Below are 13806 nucleotides of genomic sequence, written 5' to 3' on the forward strand. Positions count from 1 at the left end.
GAATCTTAGATTCAGTTTGCTAAATTTTTGTTTTAGCTGGGTAATATGTTTTCACAAAGCTTTTATTGTTAAGACTGGATGTTGTAGAATTTGAGAGAGGTTCAATTATTTGTGTATATAGAGGCCAGGACTCAGGAATGATTTTGAGAAGGATAAATGGTTTATGACGGCCAGCCAGCCTTGGGAGCTTTCTGTTTCAATCCCAAGCCCCGAACAAGACTCTCAAGTTTCTTTTATATAGAGAGGAAAGGTAAAATGGTTCCTTTGTTTCAGTTTTCAATAGGCTTGAATTAGCTTATATATTTTTCACATCTTAGGTAAGCTTTTAGCATGGACTTCATACATTCTAGCTGAGCTTTTAGCTTAAAGTTTGTATGCATTTCCCCTAAAATGTATGCATTTCCCCTGAAATGTATGCATTTCTAGAATGTATGCATTTCCCCTGAATACTTAAAGTTTATAGACTTTACATTGTTAAACTGTTTCCTGGGACTGGAGTCATTGCCATGGTCACCAAGGGCAGGACTGCAGCCTCTTACCTTTCCACACCCACAATTTAGACAACTTAGGTCATCTCTGAAGAGACAAAGACCTTCCCACCCATAGCCCACATCACAGATATCTCTTCATAAGGAAAAATCATTTTCATTAATTCATTTCCTTTACTAGTTACACTATACTGGTTTTTAAAAAAAACTAACAAGTGTCAAAAGTTTGCAAGAATGTTACTATTGAATAATAGTTTTAGAATACATTGAACAAGGTTGTGATTAAGAATATCCAGGAACACAGTTCAGTTTCAAAATCTTAGGTATCTGAAAAAAAATTTATTAGAACAAATATGCAAAAAGAATGCCACAATTATTTAAAACATCTCAAAGTTTGTAATTTTAAGTAAACAATAAGATCTAGGCATGCCTCATTTTGGTGTAAAATATGGGAAAATATTGTTATTAAAGAAAACAACTTAAGAACATGATTAGCGACTTTGAGATCAATTCCTATTTAGTGAAGAAAGTTTGACCGGACATCGGGATCTCAAAGTTAAGTCTTTTTTGCATCCAAATATTTCATAAATCATTCCACCCTACCTCCCTTTTATTATTCCTCCTTGTAAGAATGATAAAATTAAAACCTTGCAATTGTTTATGGTCACTTACTCATTTACATGAAGTTTTCTGCATTATTGAGTTATCCCTATTCCACTGAGGTCCTGATGAATGGAAAAGAAAAAATTGTGCCTGATATTGTTGAGCAGACAAGGATGACTTTATTCAAAGATGACTGTAGGAACGGGATCCTAGAACCTAATGTCATCAAAAGGGCAGCAGGGTTTTTAAGGGCTGAGGGAGCTAGTGGGAAAGTAGTTGGAGGACATTAAGGGGGTTGCTCACTGGGATAGGATGTTGGCTACAGTTTCAGCAGAGCAAAAATTCAAAAACAATTGATTTTTAAAAATAAAATCTGAAGAATATCATTGGCTTTTGTCTTCTCCTTTGCTTTTATTATGGGAGACCTTATCCGATTCTGTCCGTAGCATTGCCATTGTTCTTTTTCTCCACAGAGTGAAATGATCTCTTACTGGGGATTCCCTAGTGAGGAACATCCAGTTGAGACAGATGATGGATATAGTCTTTGCCTTCACCGAATCCCTCATGCGAGGCAGAACCCCTCTGACAGAGGTAAGGAGTTTTCGGAGAGAAAGGAAGCTCTTAAACATAATTGTGCTGCTGGAATTTGGCTGGTTTTTATGGCAGTAACCAACTTGAAATGAGATTACTTTTAGACCAATGTACTAAAAGTGTTATAGTTCTGTTACATTCATGCAAGGCATACAAAATACTTGGTCTTTTAAAGAAGTAAGGATAAGAGTCATCTGGTTTCATAATTTGCTTGAGGCTTCCAAGCAAATTAGTTTGAGTCTTGCCCAGAATCTCTTTCCTTGTTATAGGGAAGCAGGAAACATCTTCTTGAGTGAAATCCTTTGAGCATTACATAGCTTAGGTAGTACATTTGCAGAGTTCAAAACTATAGGAGAATAAAGTAAAAGAACTCCTTCCCATCTCATTCCCCATCTTCCCCATTTCTTGCGTATTCTTTCAAAATCTCTTCTTGTATGTGAAAATGAATACAAACATAGATTCTCATTTTCCCTGCCTTCCTTTATATGACAGATGTCACATAACACATACTGATTTATTCCTTGATATATTGTTGAGATCTTTCTGTACACAATGTAGAGTGCTTCATCATTCATTCCTACAGATATATGATATTGTGCTGGGCACCCATACCAAGTTTTACTTAGCAGGTGTCCACTTAATAGACATTTGGGCTATTTCCAGTTTTCTGCTAACAAATATTGCGGCAGTAAATAACCTTGTATGTGTGCGAGATGATAAGATGCTTTTCCAGAAATAGATATTTTTGGTAGATAGAGGATGTAAACATTAGAGGTTTCAATAGTTATTTTCAAATTGTTTCTATATTAAGTTGTACTGATATTTCTTCTCGCTAGTAATGTATGAAAGTTTTTGTGTGTCTGTGTGTGTGTGTTTCTCATTTTATAACTCAAGCAAAACTGCCATTTCCAATGCAGATTCAGGAATTTCTAGTCAGTTTACTTGAAACTGTTGGGTTTTTATCCTTTTCATTCATCTACCAAGAAGTAGCTTATTCTTGAATACTTTCTGTTTCTACAAACTTTCCCTGAGAAATTAAGGTTGAGAGTAAGGTAAGTATCTCTTCCTTTAAAATTTTATTTGGGGAAGCAGACTTGGCCCAGTGGATGGGGCATCCGTCTACCACATGGGAGGTCTGCGGTTCAAACCCTGGGCCTCTTTCACCTGTGTGGAGCTGGCCCACGTGCAGTGCTGATGCGCGCAGGGCATGCCGGGCCATGTAGGGTTGCCCCCACGTGGGGGACCCCAAGTGCAGGGGGTGCGCCCCGTAAGGAGAACCACCCAGCTTGAAAGAAAGTGCAACCTGCCCTGGAATGGTGCCGCACGCACGGGGAGCTGACCCAGTGGGATGAAGCAACAAAGAGACACAGTTTTGCCAGGGTGGGTTGTACCATTGGGTAGAGACCCAAGTAGTGAGAGTGGGGGTGGACCCACATCCTGGGGAGGACTAATGCCATCAAATAGAGGGAACTGTATCTCTCGAGAGAAAGGGTGGCTCCCAGGGCATTAGGGCAGTTGAGCAAGTCAGGCCCTGAACACTGTTGCAAGTATCTCTGGACGTGGCTCCTCGGGAAATGGAGGTTGACTGTCACTGTGGGCCCCAAGGGGAGGGGAAAATGGATGTTGAATGGATGGAACCAAGGTAAATGTGGGGGTAAGAGAGGAGTTTCGCGAGAGTACACAAGGATGGATATAAAACATGTAATATTACAGCATAAACATATAGGGGATGACAGACTAATAATGTAAACCATAATGTAAAACATAGGATAACTAAAAATTTAGAAAACTGTATATCCTAAAGTCTGGACCACAGTGTAAGCACAGATGTCACCTTGTTTGAAAGCTATTGTCTCAGAGTCTGTACATCAGTTTAAGTAAATATGATATGAATAAGTTATAAGAATATTGCTGTGGAAGGGAAAAGGTTTTATGGTGGATGTGTGGGAGTACTGCATATTGTATATATGAATTACTGTGATCTAGGGCTCTTGTGAAGAGAAACTCAATAATTAGGAAAAAAGTAAAGAAAAAGATAGGATGTAGAATTTTTCCAAATCATTATGTATTCTATATCTAACCTTTTAAACCCATCGCTATATTCCATTTTACTAGTAAGGGATCCTGACATTATATTGGGCTTCACTTTTCAGGAAGTTTTGGATCACAGAGTGGTTCAACAATGGCATGGAGGAATACTGTTATAGGATGTTATTGACAGGTGATATATGGTTGACAGGGAGTTATACAGGGCATATGTCCAGGGTGCATGGTAATGTTTGGTTATACTCATAGTGGAAACAATTAAAAACAACAGCTGGGGGGGTACTGGGTTCCTGGCTGGGGGTGTTCTGTTGTGGTCCCTAGGGGAGCAGCGGCAGTCCCCCAGGTGCAACGATAAGGACCAGGAAGGAATGAGGGTCCAACAGTGAGCCCCTGACACTAATGACTATGCTTGTGAGCCTATATGCCTGAAATAAGAACAAGGCCTAGAGCAGCACTGTGCCTAGGAGTTTCCTCCTGACAGCCTTCATGTTACTCAAATGTGACCAGTCTCAAAGCCCCAAACTCAGCATGTAAATGCAATGCCTTCCCCTGAGCGTGGGACATGACACCCGGGGATGAGCCTCCCTGGCACTGAGGGATCACTGCCAAGTACCATCTGATGATGCAACTAGAAAATGACCTTGAATTCAAGGTTCAACGTGGACCAGCAGAATATCCCTGTCTACATATAATAACAGGAGTTAAAAATGCTGTTTGACCTAAATTAAGGGGGAAATGGAAAGGACAAATGAGTTTATATGGCTATGAGTCTCTAAAAAAGAGTGTGGAGGATGTCAGAAGGATTGCCCTTATGCACACCTGAGCAGAGTCTCAGAGACAGATAAAGTAGATACAACCCCAGGTATTAGTTCTTTTGAGGGCTAAAGAGACCCACAGGTTCTATGGTCACGGCAGATGGGGTTCACTGCCATGTCAGTTGGCCCTTCTTTGGAGCTGGTGTTTCTGTGTGATGGAGTTGGACTCAGATGGGATCTCTTTTCACAAGGCTTTCATGCTACTTTACTGGAATTGTAGTTGGTGCTGGGGTTTAAGATATATCTAGGGGATTTGAATCTCTGGACTGACAATATGATAGCCAGGCCCTGAGCCTCAACAGACTTCAACTCCTATACTCTGATTTATTGGACTTACCCCACTCAGCTAACATGGAGTTGAAGAGTGTCAACCACCACACCATGGAACCTAGAGTGCCTACAACTGAAAGCAGGAGGAGTGCATCCAGTATCCATGTGGAATCTAAGCCCCCACTTGACATAGATGAGGAATGGACACAACCGATCCAAGGTCCACAGAGAAAATGTGGCATTGGTGTGGGAAATGTGGCCATGGTGGCTGATGGGTGTGGGGAATGGGAGGAAGAGATGAGATGCGGAGGCGTTTTTGGGACTTGGAGTTTGTGGGCTCGCTGGCAGTGATTAGCGGCCCACGAGGTCCGGGCAGCCTTCCACGGCTCAGCGGGAAGCCCCTAGGCCAGCGCGTAGGCCTAGGTTCTCCAGGCATGGGGGACGCGTGGTAAAAACCACGGAGACAGCCTGAGCGCAGGAACAAGTCTGCTTTATTGCGGAAATACACTTGGTTATATAGGGTTGGGTAGAGGGAGGGGCAGGAGCTGGGGTGGGTTAACTACGGGGCGGTAGTGGATAGGCGGAGTTGTGCAGGCGGCTATGAGGTAGGCAGTAGCCAGGGAAGAAGGCAGATTATATATTGGCAACGTGGGCGGGACTGGCGGGAAGGACAGCAACGGCTGGAGGAAGGAGATAACAAAGGCTGGGGGAAGGGATGCAGCAAAAATTGCTCCTTCTGTTTTTTAAGGGAGAGTAGATGAAAACAGAGTATCTCTGGGGAGGACGAGGGGTGAGGGGGCAGAATTGACTGGCTAAGGGCAAATGACATAGCATTTGATCAGGATGCATGTATAGCCCTTAGAGTCGGTACGTGCTAGTGCTAAATGAAATATCTAACCTGATGTTGCTTTTTTGGGGTGGATAGCACTGTGGCTAACTTAACTGCAAAATTTCTCTGACGTATAGCAATAAAGGGGGGCGGGGGGTGCACCCAAGCCCTTTACGCCGAGGGAAACAAACCCGTGCCGGCGGCTACGGTCAGGGAGTTCTACAGTAAGCAGCTTACAGGCAGGAAGTACGGTGGGAAGGGGGGCGAGGACATGGTCGAGATTGAGGAATGGAATCAGAAGCAACGAGACGTTGGTAATGAATTTGGACAAATGAGGAGAATACACTGTCAGCATGATCTTTGGCAAGGCGGGTGATTCATTGAATGGCCCAGGGACCGACGGTGAGGCCCAGGACAATGAGCAGAACTGGGGTTAGTAACGGGAGGAGATAGGGGAGGAGGGGCTGCAGGAAGCCCCAGGAACCAGCAGTTTGGGCTCGTTCAAGTCGGCGTTGGTTGAGACCTTTTTCAAGTTCTTTTAAGCTAGAGTCTACTAAGCCGGTATAGTTAGCATAAACACAGCATTCTTCTCCTAGAGCAGCACATAGGCCACCTTCTTTAAGGAGGAGGAGGTCAAGGCCTTGGCGGTTTTGCAGGACAACTTCAGAGAGAGAATTAAGAGAGTCTTTAAGGTATTTGACTGCATCACGGAGGTAGATGATATCAGAGTCTACTGCTTGTCTGAGGTTTTGGAGGGCAGATGCTTGTGTGGCTAGAGCTGCAACACCAGTGGCAGCTCCAGCTGCAGCTAGGAGGGAAGTGACAGTGAGTACAGCAGTAATAGGTTCGCGTTTGTGGAGGTAAATAGCTTCTTGCGTGTGATCAAAGGCTTCAAAGAAATGTAGAGGAGTGTGATAAATGACTCGAGGTGTGAGGAGGATAAGAGCACATGTTTCTTTGGTCTTGTTAAGTGTAGCAACAGATAAGCATGGAGTAAGTCCGGTGGAAGAGCAAAGCCATAGGGTAGTGTTTAGAGGAATTAAGTATTTGGTAGAGATATTTGGGGAGGTATAGTTGGCACAGGCTGTAAGGCTGGGAGTGCGAGAAGAACGGGGGTGAATGCATAAACCTTTGGAAGAGATGTGCGTAAAAGTGAGTGGGACATGAGTAGATTGATTCCAATTGCAGGAAGAGGGGGAATCGTCGGTGGAGGAAGTAAAGAGTGGTGAAGGAATAGCAAGTGGATCATAGAGGGGGAGGCTGGGGGAAAGACACAACCAGCAAGAGCGAGTGAGGTTGGGGTGGGAGGCGTTGAGAGAGAAATAGGAGGCGTTTAGGAGTTTGAAGTAGGGACTAGAGGAGATGAGAGGATGTGGTTGTAAATCTGAAGCAGGGGGGGAAGTGGGCCTAGTAGAAGGAACGAAGGCGGTCGAGGTGGAAGAGATTTTGAGGGGAGTAGATGAGGACGGAAGAAGGTGAACAGTGGGTGGGGGAGGAGGGTTAAGGATGTGGTTGGGACCAATAGCAGAGAGTGGGGCAGAGACAGGTCTTTTCATTATAATAAAAAAGGCACCAGGGTCATACTCGGTCATATACAGACGGATCCCCCAAGTGCGGCCTGTGAACCACTGATCTGAATTAGGGTCTTTGACAGAAAGTGTGACGCGGTCCCATCGATTTCCATACTTGAGGGTGAGATATGGGTCTTTGTCTTTTGGGGTTGTAGACAGGCCATAGGCTATGGTTTCACAGCCCCAGGATGGGCAGTAGTAATGTGTCGGATCATGACAGCCTCTCACTGAAGGGGGGCATATATAGTAACCGGAAAGAGTTTTCCCGTAGGGGCCAGTAAGGCCACTGCTAGGGGTGCCTGAGCACTTGGGTCGGGGTGGCAACTTATTACTGATGTATCCCATGTTAAATGTATTTATAACAGAGCTTGAGATTTTAGTATCTGTGTGATCGTATCCAGCTAGCCGGCAAACGTGCAGCGTGAAGGAGGGGGCTCCAGCAGTCACGTTGAAGGCGAGAAGTTTTTCAAACTGCCAGAGGCTGAGGGTCCAATTGAAGGGCTGGTGATTCAGGTTGGCGGTAGCAGAGGAGGCTAGAGACAGCATGAGGATAAGGAGATGAATGAGACGGGGGAGGGTGGAGGGGCAGGAGGCGGGGGTCTGGATAGAGCGGGCTTGTCTGAGGAGTTGAAGAATTTGGCGTTCGATGGGGTCATCATCTTCAAGAGAAAGTCGGCTTAGGTGGCGGGCAAAGAAGCGTTGTCGACGTCGTTCGCGGCGAGAGAGAGCTGGTGTGGTCCCCATGGGCGACGGTGTTGGGGTAGTAGGCTCAGATGAATGTACTTGGGGGCGCATAGTGGTCATGGGAGAAGGACTACAAGAGAGATGAGGATAGCAATTAGAAGCAACCAGGCAATAGCGAGGAGAAGACGTTGACGAAGGTTCCAGTCTGTTGGGGCTGTGGCTGCGAGACAGACAGCTGAAAAGATTGTTAGAAAAATGAAAATTGCAAGAAAAAAGCAAAGTAAGAGTGGGTGGGAGGGGAGCTTGAGGAGCATTTGCACGGTGAGTTCCCTTTATTGATAGGTTATAAGGCACGTTTTGGTGAAGGTCAGGCACTTGTCAACGGCAGGTTGCGGAGGTAGCAGAGGCTTCTCTTGTGCAGAGTTGGGTCTTTGGAAAGATCTGGAATGACAAAAAGGAAAAAAGAGCCCCCATAGAGGAGGGGCAATCAGCAGAAAGAAACTTAGAGAGAGCACTTATTGGAATAGAAACATTTTTAGGAGGGGGCTTGGCCGATGTCTCAATCATTGCCATTAGCATTGTGTTCTGGTATCAAAGGACGTGGGATGTCTTCGGGGTCTGGCGCTAGTGGGCGCGGGATATCATCTAGGTCAAGCTGCTGTGTTGCAGGCCGGATGTACCTTCCTGGGACCCAAAGAGGCTGTCGTTCTGTTTCTGGGAAAATACAGGCGAACCCTCTTCCTTGTGCTAGCAGAGGGGCAGGTTCTTCTTGCCAGCGATTGGAAGCTGGGTCTTTCCAGTAGACCACAGGAGTTTGGGAAGGCGGCCACATAGGTCCCCAATGCTTATGTGTGGGAGAGAGTCCTTGACTATCAAAAGTTAGGAGATTGTGATGGATGAGACAAGCTGTTACAACATCTGCTGGAGCTTTGTGGGGGGAAGAGGCTTTCTCTTTTTGAATGAGTAGCTTGAGCTGTTGATGAGTGCGTTCGACAATTCCTTGTCCTTGTGGGTTATACGGAATGCCGAAGTGATGTGTGATGTGATACATTTGCACAAAGTTGGCAAAGGAAGCACTGCGGTATGCTGGCCCGTTATCTGTTTTGAGGTCCCACGGGACTCCCATGAACAGAATGGCTTGGCGAAGAGCCTTGATGCAATGTTTGGCACTCTCCCCTGTGAGGGGCACCGCGTAGCACAGATGGGAAAAGGTGTCAATGGCTACGTGAAGATACTTGAAGCGGCCGAAGGCGCTGACATGAGTGACATCTAGTTGCCACCGCGAGTTAGGTCGGAGGCCGCGAGGGTTGACACCTCGGGGTTGCAGGGGCCCCAGAGGGAGGAGAGGGGCGCACACGCGGCATGAGCGCACTAGGTGCTTGCAGGTTTCAGCGGGTAATTCTGGATAGAGCTTGCGAATTGTCCGCGCTGAGTAATGAAACCGCGAGTGCAGCAACTTAGCGTGGTTGATGGGGTCTCCAAGCAGATTTTCATCCACAACATAATCTTTGCAGGCTAAAGGAAATATTCTAAAGCGTGACACTGCCGCATCGGCAAGGTTGTTGCCGTGGGCAAGGGGCCCCGGAAGGTTGGAATGACTTCACAAATGTGTGATGAACCAGGGCTGCTGTCTCGTTTCAAGTAAGCGCTGCATGAAGGCAAGCGCTCAGTCAATGTTTGAATCGCCTGGCAAAAAGGTGGCAAGTGGCAGGCTGCGACAAACTTGTAGTGTGTATAGGCTGTCTGTAAAGATATTGAGAGGCTGGCTTGGGTGGAGATTGAGGACCGCTGCGACTGCTAGGAGCTCGCCTACTTGAACAGAAAAGTCATTGGCGAATACTAAGTGCTGGGGCTCAGGTTTTCCAGGAGTGTAGATAACGGCTGCAAACGCTGTTTTTGAGGGGTCTGTGAAGGCAGTGATGGCTGATGGAATGGGGTTCCGCGCAGGCAACGGGCGGAACGGGTTAGAGAATGCTAACTGAGACACCCCTTGCAGCAAACGGTGATGAGGGTAGTGATTATCAAAGGAGCCGCGAAAGAGCTCTACTAAGCTCTGCATCTGGGTATTGTTCATAATAAGGGAAGAAACTTCTTTGGCATCAAGAGGCCAAATAATAGTGTGCGGTGGGATACCATACGTTTGTATGGAAAGGAAGACTAAGTCAGTGGCCAACGCAATCCAGGCCCTTAGGAAAGGGCAGATTTTTGGGAGTTTGCTCTTTGACGTGTGCAGAAAAAGAAGAGGACCATCTTGCCACAGGAGACCTGTCGGGGTGACCGGCGTCGGTAGAACCAGGGCAAAGATTGGAAGATCTGGAGAGAATCGCTCGAGGCGGCATTGCTGAAGCACATCACTGACTTGTTGGACGGCTTCTTGCGCAGCGCGGGTGATGGTGATCTTTTGCCGGACTGCAGCAGGTGGGCTATCTTTGGTTTGCAGAAGCTCGAAGAGAGGCTGCATTTGTGCTGTCGTGATGGGAAGAGCTGATCGAAGCCAATTGATTTGCCCACAAAGTTGCTGAAGTTCAGTCAGTGTCATAGTGGGAGAGATGTGCAGCTGAGGGCTTGACGGTTGTATGAAGTGATGGAAATGAAAGCCCAAGAATTGAAAAGGAGGTTTGAGGTTTATTTTGTCTGACTGTACGGTAAGCCCGAGACTCGAGAGGTTGGTCATCACTGCAGAAAGCAGGTCATTGAGAAGGGTGCTAGAACTCGCTGCTAAGAGAAGATCGTCCATATAATGGATGATGTATGTTTCTTCAGGCTGGAAATGAGAGCGCAGCGGCTCGAGGGCACAGTTGACATAAAGCTGGCACATGGTGGGGCTATTCCGCATACCTTGTGGTAGCACTCTCCACTGGAATCGGCGTGCTGCGCCCTGGTTGTTGGTGCGTGGGACTGTAAATGCAAATTGTGGGCAGTCCCGCGGGTGAAGAGGAATGGAGAAAAAACAGTCCTTGATGTCGATGGTCGCCGCATGAAAATGCTGGGGGACTGCAGTAGGATGGGGGCAGCCTGGCTGGGGTGACCCCATCGGCTTGATGTGCTTGTTGATTTCTCGAAGGTTGTGGAGAAGGCGGAATTTGCTAGTGTTTTTCTTGTTAATGACAAAGATTGGTGAGTTGTAGGGACTGGTGGATGGCTCAATGTGCCCCGCTTGTAGTTGTTCCTCGACGAGGGCAGAGAGAGCCTGTAACTTGTGCACGGGCAAGGGCCACTGCTCGACCCAGATGGGCTCCTCTGTGTCCCATTCCAGAGGGATAGGGTCAGGTCTTGAGACAGGAGCAGTGGCCCCTAGAAGGGGGGGGCAGCGCGGCTGAGAAGGCTTCTGTGGTGATTCGAGCTTTTAGCTGGCTGAGGACATCTCGTCCCCACAGGATGGTTTGAACTGAAGAAAGGACGAGTGGACGAATTTGGCCTTCGTGACCTTCTCGATCGTTCCAATGCAAAGGCTGTGATGTCTTCCAGGAGGTAGCAGCTCCCGTGGCGCCAATGACTTGAGGGCCGGTTTCGAGGGGCCAGTGGTTGAAGGCAGCGATTTCAAAGGGAATACAAGAGATTTCAGCACCAGAGTCTAAGAGCCCTTCAAGCCACTGCCCGTTGATTTTGAGCTCGAGGGAAGGTTTCTGGTGACGTGTGATAGGCATTGTCCACATTAGGGCTTTGGAGCTCTCTTGAAGGCCTCTTGGGAGAGGGGCTGAGGCCTGCCCCGTTGGAAGTTTAAAGGCTGTTGCGAGGAACGGCAATCGCGAGCCCAATGGTACCCTTTTCCACAGCGCGGGCATGGTGTGGGGGGGCCTCTCGGTCGGCGGAGTGCCTCGGCAGGGCGGGGAGCCGCTTGTTGAGGGCACTCGCGGATGAAATGACCAGGTTGACCGTATCGAAAGCAGGCAGAAGCAGAGGCAGAGGACACAGCCATGGCGGAGGCGAAGGCAGTAGTAAGCGCTTTAGTTTGAGGGTCAATATCTCGGCAGGCTAAGACCCACTTGTGTATCTGCTTGTCGCGAAGAGGGAGGATGACAGTCCGGAAGGGTGCGAGGCATCCGTCGAGAATAAGCTCTTTTGCTAACATAAATTGGGCGTCTTCATTGGTGATTTTCCGCTGACAGGCTTCTAGAACGCGTGCGACAAACGCAGGAAAGGTCTCTTGTGGGTCTTGAAGCATTTGCGCAAATTTGGTAGATTGCTTGGAGGAGACTAGCGAAAATGACCGCTGGACAAGGTTCTTTGCTCGTTGCCAAAACCCTGGATCTATATTGACATAAGACTGAGGATTAGCAAAGCCGTTGATTCCGGTGTAGGCGTCCGGTGGATCTCTGACACCGATGCGGGCGTTCTCTGCTACTTGCTGCTCAACAGCATGCTGATAATAGGCACGCCATTCAAGAAACTGACCGGGCTGAAGGATGGCGCGGGCTAAGGAAATCCAGTCATAGGGGAGCGCAAGTTGAACTCCCAGTTCTTCTAACAATTGTTGGACATATGGGCTACCTATACCATCTTCCTTCACGGCCTTTCGCAGTGTCTTGATCTCTTCGGCCGTAAAGGGAAGCCAGGTCTGAGGGCGCTGTGGCGTAGGCAGCGGGTTGAGCGGGTAAAGCTGAGGGGCGGAAGGGTGCGCTCTTCCGGAGTCGCCGTTATATGGTGGTGGCGAGGGATGAGCGGTAGCGGGAAACAAGTGAGGGAGTGGCAGCTTAGCAGCGTCAAGGCGGCAACAAGCTGGTGGCGGGACCCTTTTGAGCGTCGGACAAGATGGCGGTGAAGCCACGTCATTTCCGGGAGCTGGCCAAGATGGCGGCGAAGTTACGTCACTTCTGGGGGCCGGCCAAGATGGCGGCGGAGTTACATCATTTCCGGGGGCTGGCCAAGATGGCGACGAAGCTACATCATTTCCGGGGGCCGGCCAAGATGGCGGCGAAGCTACATCATTTCTGGGGGCCGGCCAAGATGGCGGCGAAGCTACATCATTTCCGGGGGCCGGCCAAGATGGCGGCGAAGCTACATCATTTCCGGGGGCCGGCCAAGATGGCGGCGAAGCGACATCATTTCCGGGGGCCGGCCAAGATGGCGGCGAAGCGACATCATTTCCGGGGGCCGGCCAAGATGGCGGCGAAGCTACATCATTTCCGGGGGCCGGCCCGGGGGATGACGAGACAGGAAGGGGCGGGTAAAGGCGAGAGGAAGTGCCTTTGTTCCCGCCGGCGGGCTCTAATCCGGGTGAGGAAGAAGCAGGAAGCACGCCATCTTGGGCAGGGGTGGAGGAAGGAGGAGGAGGTCCGCTATTCTGAGGAGCCACAGAAACGGTTTCTGTAGGCGGCGGGGAGCGCGAGCGGGGAGGCTCGCGCTCGAGAGCTGCGGCGAGCTGGTCAGACAGAGAATTTGTGTCTCTAAGATCATCGGGCTCATAATCATTGGGTTGTTTGATCGATTTGTCCCGGATGACTTCGGATGGTGCACCAAGGAGGCAGGCACGAACGGCCACAAGAGTAGGCAGCAGGCCGGGCGGAAAAGACCGCCTTTCATGCTCTATGGCAGAGGTAACTCGATCTATTAGCCGTGAGTACGTGTCCGGGCTCCAGAGCTGGCAGGTGGCGAGCCACGGATTGAAGGGGAGTAGTAAGTCCCAATATTTTTGGAGCTGTTTCAGGGAAACGCGAACCCCATTGGTATCAAGCAGGGCGGCTAAAAGCCGAACCTGAGGGGTATGGTGTGAAGAGAGGGAGGTGCCCATAGTGGGAGAAGAAAAGATGGCGACGGGGTCCCTACCTGGAGAGCTGAAATGGTCGCCAGTAGACAACAGCAACAGCAGACAACAGGGGCCGTAAGGCGGTGGAAGGAAAGGATCCCAGACGAGCCCCCAAGTGTGGGGTCACTGGCAGTGATTAGCGGCCCACGAGGTCCGGGCAGCC

At 48.6% G+C, this 13806-nt stretch overlaps 1 pseudogene; it reads left to right on the forward strand.

Moving 5' to 3' along the window:
* The window catches only part of LOC101447821 (lysosomal acid lipase/cholesteryl ester hydrolase-like), a 39438-nt pseudogene that overhangs the window by 409 nt on the left and 25223 nt on the right, over positions 1–13806 (forward strand).

This window comes from Dasypus novemcinctus, chromosome 6 (genome assembly GCF_030445035.2).
Source record: "Dasypus novemcinctus isolate mDasNov1 chromosome 6, mDasNov1.1.hap2, whole genome shotgun sequence".
NCBI lineage: Eukaryota > Metazoa > Chordata > Mammalia > Cingulata > Dasypodidae > Dasypus > Dasypus novemcinctus.